This window comes from Sturnus vulgaris, chromosome 2 (assembly GCF_052056855.1).
Source record: "Sturnus vulgaris isolate bStuVul1 chromosome 2, bStuVul1.hap1, whole genome shotgun sequence".
Taxonomy (NCBI): domain Eukaryota; kingdom Metazoa; phylum Chordata; class Aves; order Passeriformes; family Sturnidae; genus Sturnus; species Sturnus vulgaris.
The window spans coordinates 57,834,144-57,841,847 of NC_142244.1; positions in this window are offsets into that span (position 1 = coordinate 57,834,144).

Sequence of the window (7,704 nt, forward strand, 5' to 3'; positions counted from 1 at the left end):
CCCTGCCGTCACTTCCGCGCCGGCCGCCGCGCCCCCGCCCCGACCCGGCACGGGGCGGGACCGAGCGGCTGAGGCGGCGCTGCGGCCCGGCCTCACCGAGCCGACCGGGCCCCTCGGCCGCGACAGGGACAGCGGCACCGGCCGAGCCTGACCGCTCAGGTACTCTGCAAGTCCCGACAGCCGATACCGCTTTTCTGTGAGATGGGAGGAGACGCAGACCTGTGTATAACCATACAGGATAACTGAACAGGTGCAGAGCAGGACAGGAATTGCAGATCCTTTAGGACGGCTCGTTCAACCAGACCAAGTGCTGGGTCCTGCACTTTGGCCACAACAACCCCAGGCAGCGCTACAGGCTGGGGGCACAGAGGCTGGAAGGTGGCCCAGGGGAAAAGGACCTGGGGCTGCTGGTCAAGAGTGGCTGAACATGAGCCAGAGTGGCCAGGAAGGCCAATGGCATCCTGGCCTGTATCAGCAGTAGCGTGGCCAGCAGGGCCAGGGCAAGGACTGTCCCCTTGTACTCAGCACTGTTGGAGCTGCATCTCATCTGTGTCCGGTTCCTCACTACAAGAAAGTCCAAAGAAGAGCAGCGGAGCTGGGGAAGGGTCAGGAGCACAAGTCCTGTGAGGAGCAGCTGAGGGAGCTGGGGGTGTTTAACCTGGGAAAAGGAGGCTTGGGAGACCTTACTGCTCCCTACGACTGCCTGAGCAAAGGCTGTAGTGAGGTGAGGGTTGGCATCTTGTCCCAGGTAACAAGTTGACATGCACCAGGAGATGCTTAGGTAGGGCATCAAGAGAAATTTCATAATGGAAAGGGTTGTTAAACATTGGAATGAGTTGCCCCGTGGGCAGCAGTGAAATCTCTATCCCAGGAGGTGTTCAAGAAACAATTAGACATGATGGCATTTGGTGCCATGGTCTAGTTGACAAGGTGGTGGATGGCCAGTCAAATGTTGGACTCAATGATCTCAGAGGTCTTTTCCAACCTAAATGATTCAGTGACCTCTCAATCTGACATTCATCTAAGTCCTAACTGAACTGTTACTTCTAACACTGTGCGGTAAAATTACACTTAATATAAGGAGTTCAGGCTGTGGGCATCTCCTGGATTTTAATTCAATGAGATTCAAATTGCCAGTGCCCTGATTCAAAGATCTTAAAAATCAGCTTTGTTGTCTGCAATTGCATACTCACATTTAAAAGGCCAATCTCTGCTCCAAACAAGCACATTTATTTTCAGACTTACGTGATGACAACTTCTTAGAAAAGGAAAAATATTTGTACGTAAGGATTCTTACTACCTGCACATATCTGTCATTTATGTGCAAAGCAACTGCTTTTAGTGAGACTGCTGTCAAAACTCTGGATTTAAGAAAAACCCAAACAAAAATCAGCATGAGCATTAATATGTTATACAATTAAAATTCACTAGTATTTTTTGCATTCATACATTCTAGTAATTTGTTCGGGCTTTTCCTTTATATTCGTTAACGTAAAACAGGAGAACAGTGTCTGGTTTCTGCTTTTAATTAGAATGAAACAAATTACAGAAAAATGAATACAGAACAAATCAAAGTACATAAACTCCAAATTAAATGTTAGAGTTGTAGACTGTAGTGGGATTTGGACATTCCTGATTATGATTCTAGTAAAACTGTGGCAGTAACCTTACCCTGCTTCTAAGCACATTTAAACACCTTTTGTATTCAGATGGTACCAGATGCTGTGGAAGGTTTGGTGTGGCAGCACATAGTTGCAGCTCTTCTAAAAGCTGCAGTTTGAACTGCCACAGTTTGGGGTTTAGGACTGTCTGTCACTGGCCATTGAACCACAGACAAGTAGACAGACCAGCCCGGAAAAGTAAGCTGAACCTCTAAACCACAGCTGAGTCCATCGCCTTCTCTTCACAAGTGGCTTTAAGAACACAAAAGAATTTAAAATGAGAGCAAAGCATCTCAGAAAACTTGGTCACAAACAGTGGAGACCATGCCAGCTGTCAGCAAGAAGGAAACACACCCTCCTGGGTGGCTTCCCTCACAGCTGCTTTAACATGCTGTTAGAGCCAGGCCCTGCATCTGCCAGATGGCAGGCAAAGAATTTGTCTCATGGCCTTCTGTGCATTGCTCCTTTTAAAGAGTTCACAAACCAGCCTCAGTGTAAATACCAATTTTTCTTTCAAGTGTTAGTGCACCAAGCACCTTCTCAAGTGAAATTTTATGCACTTTTTCATCAAGCAAGGCTCTTAGGGCTCCTCTCCATAAACAGGTAAAACCAAAATATAATCTCAGAAAGCTTGAAGTTACAGCTGGAGGGAGACAAAGGGAGGCAGCAGATGAATCAAGCAACCTTTAATAATCTATCACAAAGCCTAAAACATCTAAACTGCAATAAGAAGAGTTAGCGTGTGTTTACTTCCAAAGAAAGGCACATCCTTGTGTAAAACCATATTTAAGTGGCTGCACTTTTTTCCCCTTCTCCTTTTAAGATCTACTGATTTGAATGCTTTAATCCTGTATTCTAAAACATCTTCTAAATGAAGCCTTTAGACTTTTCAATAAAATTACAAAGGAAAGGAAAAAAAAAAACAGCTCCTACTGGGAAAAAAAAAAGCAACAAAGGAAACATTGCAATGTCAAATTAAGTATTAATGATAATTTTTGCATCTGAACTGACAAAATCTTTGTCAAAAACATCTTGCTACAACTGCTTTTAGAGTATAGGTCATGTACATATGTGAAACATTGTCCAGTTAAAGCAGTCCTGACTCATTGTTTCCAGCTGCTACACAACCTTAGGTAATGTTATTATTTTCGTTTTTTCACTCAAAACTGTTGCTGTAGTTTCATGGTAATTGCCAGTAATAAAATAAAATAAAATAAAATAAAATAAAATAAAATAAAATAAAATAAAATAAAATTAAATAAAATAAAATAAAATAAAATAAAATAAAAGCCATGATTTCAATTATCATAAAATCAGTTTTCTGAAGCTGCATGACCAAAACATATGCATTTAAAAACTCACTAAATTGAGAGCTTCTGCATATAAGTCCAAATCCTAAATATTGGCAGAATTTCTGCTTGAATAAAGTCCACAGGCTGTAGAACTCAAAGATTATAAAGATGTCTGCATGTATCACACCCATTTTCCTGCATGTAACAGGCAGAATTAACCAAGGAGGGAACATAACCTCTCCTGGCCAGCCTTTTCTGTGCATCCACATTCCTTGCACAGTGTAGCAGCTGCCAGCCCTCTGCCATCAGTGTCACCTGGAGCCCAGCTGTCCCTCTCAAGACCCAGCACGAGTGCTAACAAGAGCAAGGAGGTGACAGACCTTTGGGCCAGCTCTTCAGCAGCTGCTGCCCGACAGGCCCCAGGCCTTAAGAAGAGCCTCCCTGGAGAAGCACCTGGTGCAGCAGACAGACCCAAGTGACAGTCTGGCTGCAGGAGAGCCTCAGGGACACTCAGGCCATGCCTTGAACAGGTCCTTTGCACTCCCCAGCAACATCTTCCCTGGTAACGCTGTGATTGCCTTGGCATCAGCTCTGCCTTTAAGCTGGAAAGGGTTTACTGGAGCCATGGGGTGAAACTGACTGGTTGTGCCTCTTGGTGGTGGTGAGCCCGACCCCTCTGTCATTGTTTCCTACACAAATACACAGCTTGAGATATGAAGAGTAAAAACCATTTCTGTAAGTTAGTATTTCTACAGGGATGTAAAATCCATAGGTACCGTAAACATCTACCTGTTTCTCTTTAAGATGAGAGGTATCTGTCAGATGTTGCCACTTCTAACAGCTCAAAGCCTCTCTCTATACACTGACGTTGTTAATAGAAAGAATATTTTTCAGTCCACAGTTACACACATCTGTGGCTTGCTCTTCTCAGAGCACTTCACAGGGTACTGCTGGACTCTCAGGACTGCAGTGGTGAGTTTAAGGCAGGAATCTCTATCAGTAAAGCATTTGACCAAACTGCCAGTGGGATCTGAAAAGACACCACTGTTGTTACTGGGTGGGGAAATGGCTGCATGTAAATGATGCCTATGTGCAAAACCTTAACCCTTCACAGATAATTCTAGTTATTTTGCTTGGACATCAGAGAGGTTTTTTTATTGATCAAAGCTTTTAGACTTGAGTGTCACTTTTTTCTCTTTTTACTCCGTTGTATTTATCTATTTTTAGAAGAATCATAACTACTTATATGGACCTTCCACATTTCTTGGTCTCTGTGAGAATGGCTGTCAGAATGTGTGTCTGTTTAAACAGATTTGCATTATTCCTGAGAACCAGGGTACTAAAAAATAAAATCCCTTACTAATGCAATTTATCAGATTAAGCCCTAGTGACAGTGCAATTACATCAGACAAACCCGATCATTCCTGGTATGGCTTTCCTTGCTTACGAAGGTTTCTGGATATCAGTATAAATCGTGCCCTTGCATGCACAGCTGCATCACACAGTGTGCTTTGTCACACAGGTACCACCCTGTGTCTTTGGCAGCCAAAGCCCTTCAAACCCTGGGTACATTCTGCCCCGGGAGGGCATCCTGTGTCCCCTCTGCAGGGCAGTTCATTTCAGCTGGTACTGCTAACTGGTAATGAAATAAAGATCAGCAAGCAAACCACAGCCCTCTTGTTGCTTGCAGTTACACAACCACATTAAAGACCCTGCTGCAATCCCACCCTTCCCGTTCTTCTCAGTCCCAAGTTCTGCTTCCTCTCACCACATGAGAAAGTGCGCTCTGGCACAGGCAACACCCTGTCCTGATGCTGGCCATCTCTCCAGCGAGGGTGTTTCCCATGCCTCCACTTCCAAGATTTCCTAAGCCCACAAGAAGCAGAATGCACTCTCCTGGGAGTAGTTCTTAGGAATCAAATTAATCTTAACCGACAACCTGAAAACCAATTGAAAATCAGCAACCAAAGCCTAGAGTGAGTGAGCATAGGCATTTCTCTGAACTAAACCAACCCATGATCTTGTTTCTTTCTGCTACAAGTAGATCTAAGAGAAAGACACTCTTTACTAATCCATGGCAGTGAAATACCCTAATTAGGTGAAAACATTTGTGTATAGCAATTCAGAAAAACTCCTGGTGTGACAACAGCGCTATAGGCTCTTCTATGTTGCTTCCTCCATAGCAATAAAATCTCCTCCTACCACTGGAACAGCAATGTCAGTGAGAGTGCAGCTCTGCTGATGTCTCTAAACCACAAGCTTTTGCTAACACTGATGTGTCAGATCTCCATCCTCCCACCCAACCCATATGAACAAATGCACGTACGCACCTTGAACAGGCATCAGGTAACCAAACTTTTGCATTTTCAGTCTTGCAGGCCCAAAGGATTTTCTTCATGCCAAAACTTGCCCTGTGCCTCTTTACTAAAGTTGCAAGACTTTAGCTGGAGGAGAGAGGCCTTGGAGGTTTTATTGTGCTTTGCAAACCCAGATTACATCGATCCCATTGACCGGTCGCAACAACTTTACTCATTCCTTTTGCTACTCTTTAGCAAAGACCAGCTGAACATCAGAGGCTCTTTGGGACCCATGAGAGAGCAACACAGCCCCCTCCACCAACTAAACATGGTGGCACAGGATACTGATTTTGCTGCTTCAGTAATAAAGTATGTCTCAGCATTAGGACTGATTTTATTTTTTATGAGGAGTTTTAAAACTATTTGCAAAGATAATTGTCCAATGAGGTCATTTTTATGCTAACCCTTTTCTGGAATTCGCTGGGCTGGAAATGTAGTTTCCTCAGTGCAGCACAGCTATCTTTGTTTATTAGACTCTTAACTCTTATTAAACTTGTATTTATTATACTTTTATTATTTTTAAAAGGAAAAAAGCTCAAGCATCTCCAAGAGCTCTTTCTTTCCATGGATTTGTGTCCCATGCTTCATCAGTTTGGCCTAAGAGGGCAGAAGTTCCAACATGAGCTGCAATGGGTATTTTAGGATGTCATCCTACACAAACTGCCTCACATTTAATAACACACGAGTGCATGCTGGGAGCTTTTCCTCAGTGCACACGAGTTTCTCCCTCCTTCCCCACACTTATTTTCACACTGCTCGTGGAAGTAAATTTCCTTCCAATAGGCTCAAAAGCTGTTAAGGATGGGCATACAGCATAATCATAGAAAGCTCCTGTCTGTAAGAACAAATCTGTTTCTCCCCTTGCTCCACCACCCCTTCAGCAGCCTCATTTGCTGGTGTCTCCATTAAAGGGCACACTACAGATCATTGGCTACTCAAGTTTTATTTTAAAAACAAGTTAAAGACCAGACCAAGCTTGCTTACAAATTAACAAATTTCGTATTTAACTTAGGGAAAATAGGAACAGAATGCTCCTGAAAAGGTAGAAAACATCCTTAAAAGTACTTCAGCGTGAACCTTGCGTCATACGGGGCTCCAAAGAACGCACCAGCAGCCTTGTGCTGACATATACTTGACCTTTGTTGCAAGCACACAATTGCAACATCCTGAATGTCTGTAGCTAAAGTTTTCCCAGCAGGTTTTCCAGCTTGCTTGCACATATACTGAAGTGCTGAAGCTATGTAAATATAATTGATACATTAACATCTACCCTGTGTCCGTGTGAAGCCTGATTTGATGTTCGCGATTGCCATGCACCATCAAAAATGGATTTTAAAAGTCCAGCTCCGGAATACAGCAGTTATACTTTTCATTTTACATATAATGCACTTACACCAGGACCAATCTGTAAATTAAGCCACATGCAGATGACAAAGAAAAAAAAAAAAAAGCATTGTGTATTTAGGAAGCTTCCTTTAAAACAAATTATTTTATCTCAGTCCAAACATTGACAATAGAAGGAAACTGGATCATAGCATGTTTACAGTTGTATAATAGCTCTAAAAGCAGTAAAGCATCCTCCCACTGTATTAAGAAAAGATCCTTTAAAAGATGAAAAATAAGATTAGTACAAAGTCTCTTGACTGAATTGACCTAAGACAAATGATTTGGACACCTATGGTGTATATTATTTAAAAATAGGTTTAAACAGTTTTTTGTTTTGATTTTTTTCAAATATGCAATTATTCTATAAACATTCCTACTTTCTGATGAATCAATGCTCAAAATCTGGCCAGAAGACAAGTCAGTTCCCATGTCATGAAAATTCTCATGTGGATCTAGAGGGAGATTTTCCAGCCTTGTTTTTTCAATGTTACTCCCTTTTTACTTTGTCCTGTATTTTTTCTTGCTAACAGCTCCAAAACAGCAAATACATCTTATTCATCTTATACATCTTATTCTGCACTCTCCCCTAGAAAAGTTGGCATTACAAGGATCCAAATTGTATTAGAAAAAAATAACATCATCCTTGCTTTAAGAATAGCTTTAAGTGTAAATGGCATGATACAGAATGGTACTGGTGACATTAGAGCAAGCCTCAGATCACCTTACAAAGCTCAATGGCACAGGGCTGGCAGAACATCACGATGGGGAACAAAGGGAATGACAAAGTCCTCCAGGTAGTGAACACTCCTGGCTCTCAGCTGGGTCATCCTGACTCATGGCACATGCTGGATGATGCCCATCATTTGACAAATATTCAGACCAGGGATTTCAGGCATTAACATGTTAGATTACCTTTGGGTCTCCACTTGCATCATAGGTATTGTGGAAACACCCATCCAGAATTTCAGCAAGCAGCACAGTCTTGCCTTTAATTGAAAAGGCGCAGAA